Genomic DNA, 22,273 nt, shown 5'->3' on the forward strand with positions numbered 1-22,273 from the left:
CTTCTTTAACAGGAGTAGGTGGAGGATGGATACATGCCGTAAAGAGGGATGAATTGCTATGTAGATGGAAGGAGCCAGTCCAAGCAAAAGCACAAGAGGGTTGAAATTGCGCATTCCGTGTCTTACCGAACTTGAATTTATGGCCTGAGATCCCTGGGGAAGGGCAGGCAGGTTTGCAGTCCACTCAGCCCTTTTTCCTGGATTCCTACAGTGAAGCAATCTTGAAAGTCTCGGATATGAACCTGGCACTTCCTGTGCCATCTGAAGTTAAATTGATGTCTTCCCCACAGACCAAGCCCAGTTCCTTCCTACAGCCCTAGAGCGTGGCCAAGGGTGGGGGGCACTGGGGAGAGGATAAGAAAGGTCTGGAGGCTCAGAGAAGGTAAGACAATAGCGCAGCAGCATCAAGGGAGCAGACCCAGCAGTACTGTCTGCAGGATTAAGCCTTGTTCGTGCAGATTTTCGGGCGAGTACCTCTGTGCCGGTGAGTGTGACCCAAGAACAGGGTAAATGAGGCCACCTTTTACATTCTCAACAGGGGGCGCTTACATTCTCTAATGGGGTGACAGAAAGATAACTAGCAATAGGTGAATGGGAGACCCAAGAATTTTAACTACAGGGAGGAAGGATCTGCCAGGGTACAAGACTCAAGACCGCCTGTGTGGGCTCTGCTGGAGTGAGGCTCCTAAAGACTGGGGGCTGGGCAAGTGGGGAAATCTAAAACCTTCACAGTGCTGTGGCTGAGGCAGGAAGAAAGGGGGCCAGGAGGCGTTTAAACAGGGGAATACGGATTTCAGCAACTCCGTAAACAGAAGGCACCGATATGTGGGGAGAATGATATGGAAGGCAAGTGCAGAGATAGCAGCAGAAGAGGGCTGAGGAAATAAAGCTGCAGGCGGACTTGTACTCAGGCACACACCCCAGCCCCTGACTCCTTCACACGCTCACACTCACACATACATCACCCGTGCACTCCCATACACCTTGACTGTGATCGCCCAGGGCAGAAGCTATGGCTAAAGAAGAGATGTGGCTCTGTGTGTTGCGTGCTAGGCGTTTTGCCTCAGGGCACAATAGGCTGCCCATGCCTCTTCCATGATGCTTTGATGGGGCACAGCACCACACTGAGGAGGATGGAGGGAGGTCCTGCCTCAAGACCACATCTTCCCTTACATTGTCTGTTAGCTATTCTCTCTCCTCCAGCTCATCCAGAGCAGAAAGCTTGGGAGCTAGTGAGTGTGCAGATGTCTTTTTATTTTTATTAACATTTTTCCTTTATTTTATTTGCCCACCACAGTTTCCCCTCCCCCCCTCCTTTTCCCATTCCTCTCCCCACTCCGACTCCCATTTACTCCCTCTCCGTCTACTCATTCCTCCTTGGTCTCCATTCAGAAAGGGGCCGGCCTTCCATGGACTTGAACATGGCATGGCACATAAAATTGAGGTAAGACTCAGTTTCTCCTCCTGTATAAAGGCTGGACAAGGTAATACAGCATGGGGAACAGGTTCTTCAAAGCCAGCTAAGCACCAGGGACAGTTCCTCATTTCATAGCTGAGTCTTACAAACAGACCAAGCTATACAATTGTCACATACATGCAGGCTGCCTAGGTTAGTGCCATGCAGGTTCCCTAACTGTTGGTGCAGAGTCCATGTGCTCCCGTGAGCTCAGGTCAGCTGTCAGCACAGGTTTTAAATAGTGTAGAAAATGCTAGCTTGGGTCATCTGAAGCATTCAGTTCATCTAATTCACTCCATAGGGTTGAAAATGTTTCAAGGGCAGAGGTATTATTATCGTAATTATTCAGATTTTTCTAATTCACTGAGTAGCTCAAGATCTGGTATTTTCTGTCTCATAGAGATAATTGTGTTGGAGGCCTTCAAGCTGCCGCTGTGAGGCAGCAGCCTTTATATGTGGGCACTGTTTTCATAGGAAGGAAATTCTCTTGGCAAATGGGTTTTTGTTGTTGTTGAGTAAATAATGAAACAAATCAACACTAGAAAATCTGCTTAATTCAGCGACTCAGCATTCACCAAGCAACCGTACATATTCACACCCAGTCGAGAGATGGGGTAGGGGCACTTTTGGTTTATCGCAGAGCAGGGTAACTTGATTTTTAATTTTTTTTTGTGTATGAGTGTTTTGCATGCATGTACGTATGTGCCCCATATGTGCCTGGGGTCCTCAGAGGTCAAAGGAAAATATTGGATCCCTTGGAACTGGAGTTTCAGATAATTATACACTGTGAAGTGGGTGCAAAGAACCAAATCCCAGGCTTCTGCAAGAACAGCAAGTGCTCTTGACCACTGAGCTATCCCTCCAGCCCCCGGTGATGTGTGGTTTGATTTGACAATGCAACCAAGCTTTAAGAAAGTAGTGTTTGTCAAGTTTTGCTGCATTATTGGGATAAAACATCCACAGAAACCTGAAATGCTGCTAAAATACTCTGTTTTCCAATGACTTACCACAGTGAGACCGCTGTCTCATTTCAACAGAAACCCTTGTGACAACAGACATTGCAGGGACAAGCTGAAAATCCCACATGCGTGAAGCTAGACTCCAGAGAGATCCCACAAGAGGCATTCCTATAAAGCCCGAGGATAAGACACTCTGGTAGAGGGGCCATCTATATTATCCCACCCCCAGGCTCGGAGCATTGCAGGATGGGGGTAGGAAGAATGAATGGGAGCCAGAGGCTGGGGAGGGATACTGTGAAATACTGTCCTGGAACATGACAAGGCAGCTGCTTGCGGACTCACAAGAGCTTTGGTGACTTGTGCAGTGGCATGAGAGTTAAAAAGCCAGCAGGACAGTGTGAGGGGCTCCTGAGGCCACACCAGGAGCTGAGGGAAGGAACGTCACTTTTCTACGGGGTATAGCCACTGTTCCCTTTGCCCCAGTGGGTGTCTCCAAGCCCAAGCACATATAGGCAGCACTAATAGGACTCCATGAATTAAACAAACAAATGAAGTTGAGAGGGAGATGTGATGGGCTACTTTTCAGAAGTTGGAGTGGGGCGTGAGGGATGGATATGAATGAGATACATTCTATACATGTGCAAATTTTCAAATAAAAGTAAAGAAATCTGTGCAGATAGAACATGGCTACATTGCTCCCACTACTTTGGGTTTGGCATGCAACAGTTCATGGCTTTAAAAAAAAGTGTTATTTATGGTCCTGGAGAGATGGTTCAGCAGTTAAGAACACTGGCTGCTGTTCCAGAGGACCAGGGTTCAGTTACTTCCCTGGCTGTTAATAAAGCTTTGGTGATTTTTATTTGAAACCTGATGCACATCACCCCAAGTACTGGAGTAACAGGTGTGCACCACTCTACCTACTTCTTGATCCGCTTTAGGAGAGCTATGGTGGGGGGATCCTAAGCCAAGAAGTCTCAGAGCATCTGGTATTTACAAGTCAGGTCCTGAAGTGAGCCTGGAAGGAGGAGCTGGGAGGAGCAGTCCTCTGTAGATAGAAAAGGATGTTGGAGGATCACAGGATAGAAAGGGATGTTGGAAAATCACAGGATAGAAAGGGATGTTGGAGGATCACAGGATAGAAAAGGATGTTTGAGGATCACAGGATAGAAAGGGATGTTGGAGGATCATAGGATAGAAAAGGATGTTGGAGGATCACAGGAGAAGCTGGGGGTGGTGCAGGGAAGGGAGGAAAGAGAGGGCATGTGGGCAGTTCGTACACTCCTGGCAGGAGGGTCTGCAGGAACAGAGAGGGTTGGCTCATGACTGGGAATTAACTCTGGAGGAACCTAGAGGCAGGACTGAAGCAGAGGCCATGGAGGAAGGCTGCTTACTGACTTCCTGCAACTCAGGGCTTACTCAGCCTGCTTTCTTATATCATGTAGGGGCACCAGCCCTGGAGTGGCTGTGCCCACATTGAGCTGGGCCCTTCCACACCAATGACCAATGAAGAAAATGCCCCACAGTTTTGCCCATATGCCAATCTCGTGGGAGCATTTTCCCAACTGAAGCTCTGTCTTCCCAGATGACTCTAGTTTGTGTCAAGTTCATATAGTATATATGAAAAAAAAGGAAGAAAGAAAAACAAAAAAGAGAAAAAGTCAGCATACCCTTAAATTATATTAAGTGTGATAAAAGCCCCCAGGAAACAAAATTAAAGTCTCCTGGGGAGCACGGGACAGATAAAGATTGAGCAGCAATAATTCCCACCATACTTCAAAGCATTCTCAGAGCTTCACAACCACACATTACCCACACTCGCACAGTGCCCTGGAGGAGTTCCTATGACAGTTTACAGGTCAGGAAACAGATGCTGGCATCCGGTGACCAGGATAAGGGCACAGGCGGCTCTGCATTTCAACTTCTTGCTGTCTCCGGCCTGGAGCTGAGCATCCAAGCCATACTTCAGTCCCATACTTTCCCAGGGTGGTGGATCTGCATGAGGGAGGGCCCACTATGACAATGGGGCCTGGGCCCCCTGATATTTGTGGTTCTCATGAATTAGTCTCTACTCATTCACCGGTGACAGAACTAAACAGTATTTGTCTAGAGAGCCCTTGATTTGCTATTAGCTCTGTGGGAAAATCCCAGCACACAGCACGGAATGATGGAAGCTCAGCCCAGGAGAATAGTTTCCTAGGTAAACTCAGGGAGATTCTGGCTGGGTTGTCTGGCCCTCTCTCACTACAGGCTTTCTGGAAAAGACCCCACTCCCACCCCAAGCCAAGTGACAATGTTTGAGGTCCACATAAATTTCTTCTACACTGAGCAGACATTCTGCCTTGGGTAGATGGGGCAGGGGCCGTACTCTCCAGGTCTGCTTGTCCTAGTGAGAATCAAGGCACTGAAACCACTCAAAGAGTTGTTTTGCATCTGCACAGCACCAACTCAAAGGGCAGGGCTGTCTTGATGTTAGTGCCTGGGCCAAAGTGGGGCAGCACTAGCCTGCGTCCTCAGGAGGTGGCAACAGTGACTTATCCCTGCCTTGAGAGATGGGAATGAAAGTGCTGCAGGAAGGAAGGCAAAGTGTTTTGAAAACTTTTTAAGATAAAAAAAATTAGTGTGTTTTACCTGCATGGAGAACACCAGCTCGCTCTCTCTCTCTCTCTCTCTCTCTCTGTAACCCCTCTGCCCCATGAGGTTCCAGAATGTGAGGCTGTGTCTCCCCCGAGCCTGACAAGTAAAGGATCATTAGCTCTGTCACTAGGACTTGGTGCTGGGGGGACTTCTTGAGCCCCTTAAGAAGGAGGTAGAACGGAAAGACGCTGTCCCAAAGAATGCTGGGAAATGGGCTTTGGGCTTTGGTTAATGGGAAGTGGACTGGTAAACTAGAACTCAAGATGGAGGAAATGACAGTTGAAACTGCAGGCCTCATGCACCTTTCTTATTAGGGTACTTCCTTTTTTTCACCCCCTTCTTGCCAATGTGGCTGGTACAGTGGCATCCCTCAAGGAGCGTGGGTAGGAAATGGCAGTGGCTTGGTCAGGACTTAGAGATAAAGGAGCTCATCTGTTCCATGTCCTTGCGTGTTTGTCCAACCTAGAGAGGTGCAGCATGGTGTTAGGGCTAAGGAAAGGGGGTTGCTGCCAGGGAAGCTTGAATCTGGGCTTGGACACAGAGAGCAAGGGCCTGCTCAGTCCATATGCAAGGATCCCTATCATGGTAGAAGCGCTTACATATTGTGGGGGTTTGAAAGAAAATGCCCCCCAAAGGGAGTGGTACTATTAGTAGGTACAGCCTTGTTGAAGTAGGTGTGGCCTCGTTGGAGGAAGTGTGTCACTGTGGGGGTGGCTTTGAGCTCTCTTTTGCTCAAGCTTCCCTTCAGTGTAACACCAAGTCTACTTCCTGTTACCTACAAGATGTAGAACTATCAGCTACCTCTCCAGCCCATGTCTGCCTGCACACCATTATGTCCCACCATGATGATAATGGACTGAACCTTGAAAACTATAAACTGTTACCTCAATGGAATGTTTTTCTTTGTAAGAGTTGCTGTGGTCATTGTGTCTCTTCACAGCAGTAGAAACCCTAACTAAGACACATATATTCTAAATTTCTAGTGGATCAAGTGCTTTTCTGGACTTGAACATTCCCAGAATTCCATGGGAATATGGTAAATGACTAGCTGGTCTTAGATTCAATAGTGCAGGACTCTGGTTATTTCCATTTATAGGATGAAGCATAGCACTAATGATGTAAAAGCAAAAAAGCAGGAAAGCAAAAAATTAAAAATAAAATAGAAATAAAAGAAATAGAGTTTAAAAATAAAGCCACATAAATATGGAAAATACACAGAGTCTGGATATTGTATGTTATTATATTGTCTTTGAATTGCTTGACAATTGAGGAAGAAGCAGCAGCTGCTAAAAGACATTTGAATATAAATGTTGTTGGATTAATCAAACATAAATATTTTGTAAATGCCTTGACTTCAAAATTGAAGTTGAAAGATATGTTACTTTGGAGAAGAGGTTTTGCTTTTGTTTCCACAGGAAATGAGAGGTTGTGGATTCATTATGAATTAAGAAGAATAAGGTTTGCTCAAGGAAGACTCCCTGAGAAATATCCGATAGGAATGGATGGCCCAGATGTCTGAGTTCTACATCTAGAACAGATTCAAGACTGCTGCCTGAGATGATGAAGCCTCACAGAATATTCCAGCCTAAACTTGACTATAATTCTAAATTTTCTTTAGGTCCCCATAAGATTATCAGCACCCCCAATCATTAGGAAGTAGCTTGTACACCTACATTCCCCCAAAGTGAATTATGGATGTTTGCCTTTGTTTAGAATTTTGGTTATGAGTTGTTATGGATAGTGGTCAGGAGAAAAACTAAACAAAGGAGATTTGATTCGGAGTTCTTGTTTTGAAAAAAAAAAAGTAGGGAAGTGCTGTGGAACAATGGTCTGTACCCTGTCACTTGTATTATTTTAATAAAATACTAATTGGTCAGTGGCCAGAAAGGAAATATAGGTGGGGTGACCAGGCAAGAAGTAGAGGCGGGACTTCCCAGGAGAATTCTGGGAAGAGGAAAAGTCAGTCTGCAGTTGACACCCAGACACAAAGCAAGATGTGACTGCCTTGCTGCAAATGGTACCAAGCCACATGTCTAACACAGACAAGAATTATGGGATAATATAAGTTATGAGAGTTAATAAGAACCCTGAGCTAATAGGCTAATCAGTTTATAGTTAATGTAGACCTCTGTGTGTTCTATGGGACTGAATGACTGAAGGACCAGGTAGGACAGAAACCTCACAGCCAACAGTCAGACAGACAGACACAATTTTCAGTCTCACCAATGCCCTGAGAGGTCTGCATAGGGAGGCCAGTCTTTGGAAGTAGAGTCAAGGATAAGCTTGTGTAGAGCCCACTGAAAAACCCAGAGACCCCTGCATAGGCAAACCTGGTCTGAACTGGGTAGGAAGAGAAAAGAGAGGAAAAGGATGGTGGGGTTAGAGGGTCCTAGTGAATCAGTACTGTCCCTTGAGAACTTGCGGGTTATGCTGTAGCTCAAGCAGTGATCAGTACATTGCTCCTAGGGACATTTGATGTCTGAAGAAAGTATGGGTGGGACCAGGGCATGAAGCAGACTCCTCAGCCATTCTACCAAGGAATGAACAGAAGCATCAAGGAGGCTTTGGGCAACACAGAGCCACAGTGATGGCTTTTAATGTCTGTGTAGCTAGCTCTCCAGGGTCCTGGGAGATGCAGGGTACACTGGATTCCCTTTGTCTACACAGGGCTAATCTAAGACCAAACAAACCACCAAGTCTTAGATTGCAGAACACTAGGTCCAGATAGGGCATACTGTTCCCTACGCAAGCAGATAGGAGCAGGAACAAATTGAAGGATGCAGGTAATGGTAGAACCCTGGCAAATGGATGGCTAGACAGTTGTGCTTAGGGTGTTGTGGGCTAAATATTTGTGTTACTGCAAGTCTCAGAATCCAAAGCAATAGTACTTGAAGGTGGTCCATGGTGCCTTCTCCGGTTTCTTATTCTCCCCACTTCCCTGTTTTTTTTTTTTTTTTTTTAATCTCTTTTTCTTGTCATTGTACATGAACTTAACAGATATCTTTTGGCAGGGATCAAATATTAATGTCACCTTGATCTTGGACTTTTAGGTGTGTGTGTGTGTGTGTGTGTGTGTTTGGGTATGAAATAAAGATCTCACTGTCTGAGTGTGCAATGTATTACAAAAACCTAAGCTTACTGGGGCAAGTTTAAATACAGGGAAGAGTGTGAAGTTCTCTTTCCTGGTTCCTTGAAAACTTCATTCAGAATGTCTTTTCATGTATGTGAGGCCCTGAGTTCCATCCCAAACATTGGAAAAACCAGGCAAGCAAGCAACCAACCAATGAACCAACTACACAAAGAAATGAAATAAAAAACCCAAACAAACAAGCAAACAATAACAAAATTTGTCTTTTTAGGGAAAGAAGGATCTGGATGGTATGTGCACTTGAGTCTTTCACACAGTTGGATAACCTTTCAAAAAACTTCAGTGAAAATATTTTAATAGTTTAAAGATGATAATAAAATCTTGTTCACTCAGATATGTTGGATGCAAATGTCAGCATATTACAGTTTACTAAATAGTGAGATCAGATTGCATGGTACAAGAGAAATATCCCTTTGAAATCCAATCATTTCAGTCTGTTCTCATGTTGTTAGCCAGAGCTTCCTAACTTTTGTGTTTTTGATGGTAGCCCTTATGGTCCTAATGCCCAGTGGGGTGCTGTCTGGAGATGGTATATCTCCACAGAGTTTTGATGGGGTTTCCTCTGCTAGTGCTCACGGACACTTTCTGTATACTTGTTGCTATTTGAGTGTGTGCCTTTGAAGTCTTTTGAATCCTTAGCCTATTTTAAAATTGAGCTTATTTGATGTGGGATTCCCCTTTGTATGCTATGAATATCATTGGTGAATAAAGGAACTGTCTTGGCCTATGTTAGGGCAAAAGAATAGAGGTGGGCAGGGAAAACTAAACTAAATGCTGGGGAACAAAAGGTGGAGTCAGAGAGAAGCCACGTAGCCCTGCTGGAGCCCGACAGAAGTTTAGCCAGTAACCCACAGCCACATGACGATACACAGATTAATAGAAATGGGTTAAATTAATATGTAAGAGTTAGCCAATAAGAAGTTAGAGCTAATGGGCCAAGAAGTGATTTAAATAATACAGTTTCTGTGTGATTATTTTAAGTCTAAGTGGCTGGAACCAACAGGCAGCTTTCCTCCTACACTTATTTGTGGGACTTTGACTTTTTAAAACTTTATTTGTATGTGTGTGAGTGGGGTGGGGTTCATACTTTCCACAGCACCTGTGTAGAGGCTGGAGGATGTCCTGTGAGAGCTGGTCCTGGTATGGAACCTAGAGCCTCAGGATGGTGACAAGCACCTTTCTCTTTTGAACCATGTTGATAACCTGGGTTGTTGAATTTTGCTTTTGATATATTTGGGTTCCTTATATGTTTTGAATATTAACCTCTTATTAAATACATAGTTCAAAGATACTCTCCTCCATTGTATAGGTCAGCTTTCCACTCTGGTCATGTTTAGAGACATTTGCTTTTTGTGATTTCTGCTTTGTGGTGCTGGATCCAAAAGAATGCATCATCAAGATCAATGTGAAAACGATTCTACCCTACTTTTTCTCTTCATAGTTTTCAAGTTTAAGTATTATATTTAAGACTTTGATCCATATTTTGGGTCTGAAGTGAGATAAAGGGTCCAGACATTCTGCATGCTGGTGTCTACTTTCTGTAGAATAGCTTATTGAAACTCAAGGAAGAAGGAGCAGTTCTTAACTGCTGAATCATCTTTCCAGCCCCTGCCTTTCAGTTTAAGGGTCTATTTTAAGTTGTTAAAAAAAAAAGACTGATCATATTGAAAACCACCCAACTTCTTTATTTTGTCTCCTTTTTTGTATTTTTATACTGTTGGCCATGAACATCTCATTGGATGGAGGTACCCCCACAACATGTCACTTAAGCTATATAAGTTAACGCTCACAGTAATAAGCTGAGTTCCTGCTTTGACTCGGCTCCCTAACATGTTTGGAGGCTCAAGAAGACAGCGGTTTGCTTTTAAAAATGTATGTCTAGAATTGAAGGTCATTATGTCTGACATCAGGCACAGGAAAACAACCAGTGTTACATATGTAGAAGTGGGTTGAAAGGGGGAAGGGCATCAGGAAAAGGAGGCAAGAAAGGGTACCAGGATGCTGAATATGATCAAAAGTATGACACAACATGCTTATTTGATAATGGAACCCAAGATTTTATGTGCTAATTTAAAAGCAACAGAACACTGACCCCTTGTGTGAAAACCTCAGTTCCGTCTCTTCCAGGTGTTCTCATTTAGTTCATGCACTATTTTCTGATATCCTCTCTATCTACAGTTTCTGGTCCACCCCTGAGCATCTTTGTGACAACTACCTACAGACCCCCTTTTCTTTGTGTTGGCTCCTAACAATTTTCTTCTCTTCGTTGTGTCAGTGCTTCCAGATTCTTCATGTTCCTCAGAGGTGTGCCTCGTGTGCATGAAGAAATGACTCTTTCTCTCTGAAAGACCCTGTTTTGACTGGGAGACACTCTCACTAACCGTCAGTGCTCAGTAAATGGCAAGAAAGAAGTCACTATTGAGGGAATCCGTGGCAGCCAGGCACAGTGGTTCACGCCTGCAATCTTAGCAGCACGAAGGAGGCTGAAGCAGAAGGATGGCTGAAAGTCTGAAGCCAGCCAGGGTTACTTAGTTCCTAGGCTACCGAGTGAGACTGAAAACAACAACAGAAAAAAAAAAAAACAAAGCGAAAACTGGCGGGAATTAGTAAATCTGGTGGATTCATTTGAAAGCTCTTCAGTGACAGGCTGTGGCATGGTTATTAGCTTTTCATTCAGGTTCAGAAGAAAAACTGGAAGCAAAGTGGAACAGAAGGATTTAAAAAGCTCACAGCTTGTCCAGAAAAGGCACTGGGGCTGTTAAAGACATTTGTACCCTGAAACTTAAATCAAATGATTTGCACCTGGACAGTGAGAAATGTACTTTGAAGACTTTACAGGAATCAGCATGGTTCACCACAGGTTCCGGTATGCAAATAACCCAGGGAATAATAAGAATGAACAAATATGATTACAGCTGGTTAGAAAACACTGCACAGCAAAACCAAAACTTAACTAATTTAGTGAAGAGATAATTTATAAATGGGGAGGATCTTTGGAAGTTATTTATCTGACAGGAAATTAATATCCAGAATATATAAAAAATAAAAAAAAACCCTCACAACCCACGAAAGAGCAAATAATCCACTAATAAACAGGTAAAAGAGTGGGATAAAAAGCTCTTGAAAGAAGTACATCCATAAAAAAAATGTTTAACCCCTTAAACATCAAAGAAATGCAAAATGAAACCAAAGTGAAATTACATCTCGCCAGAGGCAAGATGGCTACCATCAAGAAAGCAAACAGCAAATGCTAAAGAACAGAAACCCTTATGTACTATTGGTATGAATGTAAATTAGTTCAGGCACTGGAGATTAGTAGAGAGGCTGCCCACAAAATTAGCAATGGAGCTATCATATAATCCAGCTGTGCCACTTCTGGGTATCCCCCCTCCCAACATAAAACCCTGTGTAATAAACCCTAGCATTCTCACTTCTATTATAAATAAATTACCAACCACTCTAGGTACCCATCAATAGTTAAAGGGATAAAAATGTGATATACATACATACATTCATACTCACATCCATATCATAATACACAATTGATTTTCATTATCCCTAAGGGAGAATACATTTTTTTTTCTTTGCAGGAAATAGATGGAACTGAAATCTGAGTTCATCATGTTAAGTGAAAAAATCCAGAATGAGAGAGGCAGATAACATCTATTTTTTTTCTCACATATGGAATCTAGATTTTAAAAAAGATATTGTGAAGGTCTGAATGAAATGGCTTCCATAAGCTCTTATATTATGCTTGCTCCCCAGTTGGTGGACAGGAATGTTTGGGAAGAATTAGGAGGTTTAGCAAACCTGGATGTTTCCAAAGCCCATTCTGTTCCCAGTTAGCTCTCTCTCTGCCCCCTATTTATGGTAAGTATGCCAGCTAATGCTTCAGTAAGACACCTGTCTGCCTGCTTCTATGCTCCCACTCATGATGGTTATGGTGGCTTGAAAAAAAAATGACCCCAATAGGGAGTGACACTATTAGAAAGTGTGGCCTTGTTGGAGTAGATGTGGCCTTGTAGGAGGAAATGTGTCACTGTGCGGGGTGGGTTTTGAGGTGTTCTATGCTCAAGCTATGCCCAGTGTGACACACAGTTTATTTTCTGTTGCCTGAGGATCAAGATACAGCATTCTCAGCTCCTTCTCTAGCACGGTGTCTGCCTGTATGCTGCTATGTCCTCCCATGATGATAATAGACTAAACCTCTGAACTGTAAGCCACCCCAGTTAAATGTTTTCCTTTTTAAAAGTTGCCTTGGTCATGGTGTCTCTTGACAGAAATAGAAATCCTAACTGAGACAGAAATTGGTACCAGGGACTTGGGTATTGATTGCTGTGATAGGAGGAATTTTTTCTGTAGTACTTTGGATTGTGAAAGCAGTGGAATGCTTTAAGCACTAATGGACCATACTAGAAAGGCATGGAAGACAGTGTTGCTTAGGGTGCTTCTAACTGTAGGCGTCTAACTATAGGCTTCAGAGGAGAAGAATTTTAGTATGTTGCCTAGAGATCGTTCTTGTAATATTTGGTGAAGAAAGTGGCTGCTTTTTGCTTTGTCTGAAAGTATCTGCTTGAAATGAAAGTGAAGATATATGGATTATTTTCATTAGCAGAAGAAAATAGACTAGTATAGACACTGTCATGTGGTTATTAGTGTTAACTCACATGAAAATTTTAATGAAAAGGAACGAACTGAACAAGTAAAAATACAAAATGTATAACTTGAGAAGAAAAGGGACACCAGGAAGTGGAAGGGAGCAAAATCCTGTGTTCTAGGAGATAAATAGATTAAGGAATAAAATAAAGAAGGTGGTGACCTTGGGGCAAGACCCTAGCCAGCTAAGCTTCCAACTTGTGAAAAGGAATTTAAGACAAGCTTAGAGCCAGGTGTGGTGGTGCGTGGCTTTAATCCTAGCACTCAGGGGACAGAGGCTGGCAGATCTCTGAGTTTGAGGCCAACCTAGTCTACAGATTGAGATTCAGGACATCCAAGTTTAGGCAGTAAAGGAAACCATTGAAGACAGAAAGCTAGTGAGGATGTAATTGAATAAGGGGCCATGCTCCAGCCCCAACAAGCAGCAGAACAGACCTGTTTTGATCATATAGTTCTGGATTTAGAGGCAAGGGTAGAAACAAGGGTTTATGGAATCTTCCTCTGTGACTAAGGAGAGCCACTGAAGCCAGGCATGTGCCAAGGGTATACACATGCCTCAACAGAGGCCTAGAGAGGCCATTGTATGATGCTGTAAAGGTAAAGCCTGGGTTGCCTTGGAGACTCCAGATGTTGGAGATGTGAGTGTCATGGGATACCTACGGAGGAAAGCTGCTAACAGGGAGTGGAAGCAGCACAAGAGTGAGAGGTGTGTTACAGTCAACAAAGATGAAAAGAGTTAGAGATCTGAAGAACACTTTACATCAGACATGGAGCTACACAGTGCAGAGTTTGCCCAGCTGGTTTTCAATCGTGTTTGGTCCAGAATTTACTCATTATTCTTCCTTTTCTTCATTTTGGAATGGTAATGTATATCCTGTGCCATTATATGTTGGAAGTATGTGACATTCTTTTTGATTTTGATATTACAGGGGATTACAGTTAAGTGATTTCAAGAATCTCAGAAGAGACTTTGAACTTTAGACTTCTAAATAAGTTTGAGACTCTTATAGGCTATGGGGGCTTTTGAAGTTGGACTCAATGAATTTTTGGGGTTATGATATGGCTACAAGCCTGTGGGGCCCAGGGAGCGGAATGTGGTTGTTTGAAAGAAAATAGCCCTCATAGGGAGGGGCACTATTAGGAGGTGTGGCCTGTTAAAGTAGGTGTGACCTTGTTGGAGGAAGTATGTCACTGTGGAGGGTGGGTTTTGAGGTGTTCTATGCTCAAGCTATACCCAGTGTGACACACAGTTCACTTTCTGCTGCCTCAGGATCAAGGAGTAGAACTTTCAGCCCCTTCCCCAGTACTGTGTCTTGCTGAATGCCACCTGCCATGAAGATAATGAATTAAAACTCTGAGCTGTAAGCGATCCTCAATTAAATGCTTTCCTTTATAAAAGTTGCCTTGGTCCTAGTATCTCTTCAGAGCAGCAGAAACCCTTGCTAAGACAATGGTCATAGACTCTAACCCTCTGCAATTGTGAGTCCAAAATTAAACATTTTCTCTTGTAAGTTGCCTTAGTCATGGTGTTTTGTCAGGACAACAGAAAGGTAACTAAGAAAGACATGGAAGTGAAGTAGGACTATTTAGGGAAAGGAAAGGGGACAAGAAAGGCGAATTGGGGGTGAGAAAGAAAGGTAAATTAACTATAAAGAATAAAAGCTTTGCTTGTAGAAGAGATGGCTGTGGCACCCTTTGGCACAGGCCATTTTTAGGAAAACATTTCCCATCATCACCCAACTGTCAGACATTTAGAAGACACTGTAGTAGTGGTGCAAAAATGACCTCGATAGGGCTCAAGCTGAAAGAAGACTTTGGTGTTGCTTACTGGGTATAGCCACTGATTGAGCTGACAGAAGACATTGGTGTCACCCACTTGATGCTGGTTTTGCAGGCAAGCAGAAGGGAAGAGGCTTGTAGGGTACAAAGGTCATGGAGGCTTCCAGCAGATCTCAAAGGAAAGCTTGGGAGGCCTAGAGATACATGCCAGGATCCATGTCCTTGGAGGTATTCCCTGAGCTGATTCTGCACAAAGCTACAAGGCTGACACATAAGTGGCAGCAGAGTCAAGGAAGTCGGAGATGGTAGGAGTCTGGGATGTGTGCTGAAGAAAGCTGAAGCGGGCAAGCAGAGCTAAGCAAGAGAGGGGCCTCATATGCTGTAACTGACAAGGCCAGCACTGCTCAAGTCCTCTGGATCTTAAGTCACGCCACTATGTGCCTCGGATGAGGCTATGGAGCTATAGAACTACATTCTTGTCCTTCGGGTTTTGGTTTTGCCTTGGTCTGGCCATCTTTTAATGCCCTATCTTTTCCTCTTATGCAGTGGAAATACTTGCTTTGTATCTGCCTATCTTGGAGTGTTCTCTTTTCTTTTATAGTTTATAAAGCCTCAAACTAAGAGATTGTCTTGAGCAATTCTGAGGCTGTTAAAACTATGGAGGCATTTGGAGATGTATAACATATAGCTTGTTTTATGAGATGGAGGGATCTCTTGATGGATGACATCATTGGAATGTGGTATTCAGTTGTTTGAGTGAAAAATGTCCCCCATACGCTCATGTATTTAGATACGTGGTCCAGGTTGGAGGTGCTGTTAGGTGGGTGGGTGGGGATTCTGTAACTTTTAGGACATAGAACCTTCCTGGAGAAAGTACATAACAGGGTAAACTCTGAGAGTTTAGAGCCTCACCCCACTTCCAGTTTACTCTCTTTGCTTCTTGCATCTGCTACCATGGCCTCCTCACCATTATCGTCTCACCCTCTGAACCGTGCTCTACGATCTCTTCTCTAAGTTGCTCTTTGTCTGATGTTTTAATCACAGCAACAAAATGCAAGGGATCCATGGTGAAAGCTGGAGACAGAGCCTAGTGAGAGGAAGGAGGTCCCCAGGGACAGATGTGGAAAGATGTGTTTTGTCTTCTGCCCTTTTTCACACTTCCTGCTTTCTGTCCGTCATGAGATGAGTTATTCGCTGCTCTGCTTATCTACTGATAATTTTATGAAGCTTCGTGACTCAGTTTCTCTCATTGCTGTGATTAAAAAAAAAAAAAAAACCCTGACAGAAGCAACCTAAAGGAGAAAGAGCTAATTTTGGTTTAACTCTAAACTGTGGTAAGGTTTATATAGTGGGAAAGGCAAAGCATCCGGTAGGGAAGGCAAAATGGCAAGAGGAGGAGGCTGACTAGTCACATTGCATCCACACTCAGAAAGCAGAGAAGAGGGAAGGCTTCTGCTCAGCTCACTTTTTTCTTTTTAGGAGGTCCAGGGCCCAGCCTAGGGTATGGTGCCCCCCCCAGCAGTGTGTGTGTGTGTGTGTGTGTGTGTGTGTGTGTGTGTGTGTGTGGTCTTCCCACTTAAATGAACGTAACCAAGGACACACCCCACAGGCATGCCCAGTGGCCCACGGGTGTCTCTGAAGGTGTGCCTCTGGCGATTCCAGAGTCTGTCAAGGATCACGGTAGTGGCCTTAGCCTTTGTCTTTTGCTCTTGTAGGTCAATGGGGAGTGGAGGCATGTGGGATTTATGGTCCTGGCATCTTCTTTTCTCCTCTGATTGGGTGACCTAACCTTGGTGTTCCAGTCTTTCCTCAAAACTGTGGAGGCTCATGGATTTAAGGCTGGGAGGAAGCTCTTGCTTGTGGGAGTCTGAAGCTTTTGCAGCTGGGAGAAGGCCGAAGCAAGATGTAGGGATACTACAAAGCTGTGATTGAATCCAGTCACCTTCTTAAAAAGATTCTAAGCATTCTGCAAAGAGAAGGGACAAGAAGGGCCCCCTGGCACTAGGCAGGAGACGCACAAAAGGGGCTCTGTTCTGCAGCCCTCAGGGTGCCCCTTGCCTAGTGGACTATTGTGACTGTCAAAACAGAGAGAACATTCCTCAGTCAACCCAGGACACAAAGGCTAGGCTTGGGCCAGGAGCAAGTCACTAGGTAGTTTTATTAGTCCAGGCAGACTCATAAATCCTCTGCTGGAATGCCGGCCTGTCCCTAACTCTCTTCTCCTACTTCAGTATCTGTAGTCTGGGAGCAGCGACCTCAAGCAAGGCCAGGGTGGAGCTTTGCTCCTTCATTTTTAGGATAACTGTTACTTTGCTAAAATGGTAGTTGTTTATTGGGTGAATTTTGAAAACTCTTGAAACCCGAAGATGAGAAAGGAAAAAGAAAATGTTTGTCTAGGCACCCATAATTACTGAATACAGTCAGATGCTTGTAGGGGTTCATGCTTACAGTTGTGTGTGTGCTTTAGAGGCATGGTGCTAATGTTTTGACAACCATTTTAATGTGAAATATGACACCCAGCACATTACCATAAGAGGTGTAGTTTAGCAGATAATTAATTATGTGGCTCCCACAAACCCAGTGATGCCGGGTTTGTTGTGTGCCTGCTGCCTTCCAGCTCTGCCCAGCACCAGCACCGAACTAACGCTGTCTCTGTCCTCTTGCTCTTCCTAGTTCGCAGCCTACACAGGAGTCCCAACAGTTCTGTTCAGCTTATTTTGGAGGGAACCGCTGGCAGATGAGTCCTTTGAGTCTTTGCATGCTGTGCCTCGACTCTCACCCAGCGGCTTTGCCTTTTCACACACATCCCTCTGTTTACCCAGCTACCGCTGCTGGACCTTGAGTTCCTTCTCATGCTGAGCCTTCAACCAAATGTGGCTCTGGTCCCAGAGACTATGTTCCTAGTCTCCCGACCGTGCCCATATCACACCAGACATTTGTTACAAGGTCTCCAGGGAAGATGGTGCTAAACTGCTTTTCAAATAGTTACAGCACTGTATCTTCCAAATGCTCGTCAACTCTCACTGGACATCGGGCCATTCAGTTATGGTCCATGCAGAAATAGCTGGCATCCATCAGTGTTTGGGGGCTGGATGGAGAAAGGAGGAAAAGGAGGCAGAACAGATGGATGAGGAAGAGAAGGAGGAGCATGAGGGAGAAGGAAGACAAGAAGGAAGAGGGGTGAGGATGACAAGGAGTTGTCAGACCAGACGATCACTAAGACGTCTTGTGCTTCTGTATCACTGGCTTTGTAATTGCTTATTGATATTTACTATAAACAATTTATATAACAGTTGATAGTTATATACTTGTAAAGACTATCTATAAGGCTGCTTATTAATTATAGATATAGATATCAACTATGTGCTTTGTTGTTGTAGGTAACTGAAGTTCTAGTCTGCGTGAAGAGTCCACTTGGAATCTCTGCGCAGTATTTCCCGGTCACCCCCGCCTCACAGAGTGGTTTCATCAGTTAAATGGGCAGCAAGGCAACAGGACACAGAAAACGTTTTGTCAATGTGCCTTTCCTTTGTGTGAATTGTCGCGCATCGCTGAAAGGTCCACATACCCGAGTCTTCTGATTACTGAAATTTTGCATTAGAGCATCCCGCTTGGCATGCCTAAGCCTTGGACCACCATTTTCTTTTTCTTTTTTTTTTTAAAGTTGAAATTACTCTTTTTTATTAGAAATTTTTCATTGCTCAGATATTCTACAAACATGGCAGTGTTCTCCAATTCTTTTATAATCTTTCTATTTGTTAATTTACAATAAAAAGCAAGAGTTTAATTGTGTTTCCTCACTGTTATGAATCAATGGCACTATTTACTGTACTTAAACTCAGTGACAAATATGTAGCACTAATCTAATTGGTCTTAATAACAAAACCCAGAGTCAGATATCAGGGTAAATGCTGAAAGATTAGAGACCACCATTTTCTAAGGGACTGTGTGATGTCATCACAAATCCTGTTCTCGTCTAAGAAAATGTTACCCTGCCTTGTGTTGTGCCTCAGAACTGGCCTCTTGTTACGTGCTCCCCATGAACTCATACGGCATCCATTATTTCCTACATTGTTTTGAGAGACTGGCTTGGAAAACGTGTGAACATTCCAGGATCATGATACCCAGGGGCTCAGGATGGCCAGGCCCTCAGACCCCTGGCGTGTTTCCTGAGCAGTGTACCGGCCTGCCAGCCAGATGGGAAACACTAGCTTTGCTTTTCACGAACGCCACCCCCATGCCTGAAGATTAACTGGCTTTTTTGGAATCCAATTTCGTTTCCACAGAGCTATTAAATGTGAAACATTTTTAAGAGGAGTGATAAGATTATTTACTTATATCTTTGCTATGCAATTTTGGACCATTAAGTGTGACCTTTTTGGATCGTCTACTAAAAAGTACACTGGTTTATATTAAGTACAAGTAGAAAATTCAACCTCCTCCAAGAACAACACGGAATTTTCAGACATATTTTACTCATATTAAACATGTGGTTATTGCATTACTAAAAATATCAAAACAATTTATGACTTCTGGAAAATCCACAATGCTGGTTCTTATTTATTGTGTTTCTTAAGCAGCAGGGCGTGGGCTGGCGGGAGTACTCTGCCCTAGTTGCTTTCCTTCAGATATTTTTAGTGTTTCTCATTATAGAAAGCTTGTCAGGAGAAAAAGCAAGATTCTGTCTTTGAGTCTTAGAGTAGGACTCCCATCTTCCTCTAAAATTCTGAAGACTTAAAAAATCTCACATTTTTCAAGTGAAATCATGTAAAATGCATTTATGGAGTATTTTTTTAATCTATTTCATCTGTTTTAAACTATTAAATCAATTTCTATTTCTCAGCTTGACTTTTTTCCCCATATGGTAGAATTGATCTGTGGAAAATGCTAAGATTCAGTCTCAGATGGCTGTGAACAAGTGAGAGGAGCCATATTGTAGGCGCCAAGTCTTGGAGTCTGTGTCTGGGGGGAGATAGCCATGGAAAAGGCTAGCAAGCTGGTGAACTGAGGCACAGGGTACCTTCTCCCACACTTATATCTGAAAATCCACTGACTTTTTTCCCTGGGGAAGACACAGTACCCACTTCCCAGCCCTCAGCTGTGCTATCTGGGTTGTCTCCCTCCTAACACTTAGACTCTGTAAATGGAGACGGCCCAGACCTAAATAATCACATAAAAACTATGTTAATTACAACACTGTTTGGCTGATGGCTCAGGCATATTTCTAGCTAGCTCTTATATCTTAAATGAACCTATTTCTATGATTTCCTATTTTATCATGAGGCCCATGGTTTCTTACCACTTGCTTCTTGGGCAGCTACATGGCATCAACCTGACTCAGCCTTCTTTCTCCCTGTATTCAATGCTATATTCTGCCCTGCCACAGGCCAAAGCAGCTTCTTTATTTACCTATGGTAATAAAACATTCACAGCATACGGCGGGGACTCCCACATCAAGATTCTTTCTTGATGTTGGGACACAAATCTTCCCTTGGTCATGGCTGCTGATCTGGTGACTTCTCTGTTGCTTGCCACTGATCCTCATCTAGTTTCTCTCTCCACCTGTTTGGTCTTTGTTTAAGAGCCCGGGACAAATTCATCCAACTGTGAATGAACCTCAGAGTTCATTCCAAGCCTCTCTGTTCAGCCTCAAGTCTCTAAGATTGCCACTGTGGGAGTCCATGAGTACCTCATTGTTGAATGTCATATTCATGTCTGTAGGCCACACTTGTCACCCTGGGACCCCAAACTAGAAATTCGTTATCCACCACCCGATTAGTCACTTGTTTCTGCTCTGTTGACTTCATTTCCAGCACTCCAATCAAATCCCTCTACTTCACCGTATTGCAAACCTAGCCTTTGTCCAGACCATTCTTGCAATCTCTTCCCTCATTTTGTAAAAGCTGCTTAACTGGTTTCTTTCCCTTTCATTTCCCCATTCCACACCAATTAATAATCTACAATACAACCAAAGATCCTTCCAGAACACAAGTCCAATCCTATCTTTTCTCCAATTAAAATGGTTCAATGATTCTCTATCTCATGCAGGAAAAACGCAACCTTCACATGATAAATAACGTGTTTTGAGCAGACTCAGAGTTTTCGTGTGTGCTGGACTCAGTAAAGCTGACTCTGAGAGCGTCTGACTAATGACAGAAATCTCCCTTGTCCTGGGGCTCTCTGGGGTTCAGCCAACATGTGAGGCTGTGTGGAGACCCCATTGAGCGGCGTTCACTGCATATCTTCTGCACATGTGGAGTTCTGCACTACGAAGTCTAATAACTCATGTAAAACTATAGTGGAATTTATTGTCTACTACAAGGAGCTTTGCAATAAATTCCTCCATGAGTTCCATTACAGGAACTATTTAGTCTCTACCACTGGAGGCATCTGTTTTCTGTTGTCAAGAATTTCTGTCTCTGTAAGCTGGAGTCTCTGTTGGCTATAAATGACAGAAAAGTTGGAACCAGATATATTAGCCAAGGATTTCAAACTGCTGAGCTCTGTGGCCTGAGACCATGAGCTCCTTTAGCTTCCTTTAAACACATTCTTCTCCCTCATTCCTAAAGTAATTTTCCCCCTGTTGGTTCCTTAGTAAAAGAAGGAACTCAAAGTGGGGAGTGCATGCTACACCATCAGGATTCAGTACAATCATGTTTCATTTTGTGTTTGTAATCATCCAATTGTATTCATTCTTCCCTGACCCCCACAACAGTGCTATTTTCACATGCCATGAGAAGGACTTAGTTATGTTAACCTTCTCATGGCCTTGGGCTAGCTCCTAGTCTGATTCTTCTAGTGTGGACTTTAGATCTTCATCCTTGTCTTATTCTTCTAATGTGTACTTCAGATCTTCATCATTTCATGGCAGGATGTCTTTAGCCTTCATTTCTGGACTGCAGTATCCACTGTCTTCTGTCAAACCAGTTTCTAAGTCACCACCAGAGCCATCTTTTAAAGTCCTATCAGGGAGCTAGAGCTCAGGGAAGGAGAAGGATTTGGGTTAATAAGTGTCCTGGGGTCTTAGACAACATTTGTGGCTAAGAGGGAACAAGTGTGTTTAACACTTTGTCCTCTTCACAGGGAAGCAACAAGGTCCTTTCCCATCATCTCCACCTGCTGGCTAGGAAAGGGGCAGTTCAGCAGCAGCACTGAGGGAGCTAGAGAGGAAGATCAGAAGTCTAAGGCCATTTTCAGCTATAGAGTAAGTTTAAGGCCAGACAGGAGCACAAGAAATCATGTGTGCCTTGTTTCTAGTACACACACACACACACACACACACACACACACACACACACACGAGTAGGTGGCTTCATCTTGAAGAAAAGATGGGAAAAAGAGGCTGTCAGCAAGGCCAAGCTATGAGTTTTCATGGTCACATTCATAGTCAGGTGGAATCACCAATAGGGACCTGGCTGGGGCACTTCCTAGCTTGTCCTTTAGGGAGATTGCACTTTGTCTATACTGTTTAAGGTCTCATACTGTCCATAACATATTTTTTTTCCATTATCACAGGAAAAATGATGTGGATCACTTCTATATAGAAGTTTAAGAGGAAAGAGTAGTTGCCGTTTTTTCTCCTCCTCCTCCTCCATCATCATCATCGTCATCACCACCATAGCCATTACCTCCATTGCCATC

Source organism: Alexandromys fortis, unplaced genomic scaffold, assembly GCF_014885135.2.
Source record: "Alexandromys fortis isolate MF-2015 unplaced genomic scaffold, M_Fortis_MF-2015_v1.1 scaffold_7, whole genome shotgun sequence".
Classification (NCBI taxonomy): Eukaryota; Metazoa; Chordata; class Mammalia; order Rodentia; family Cricetidae; genus Alexandromys; species Alexandromys fortis.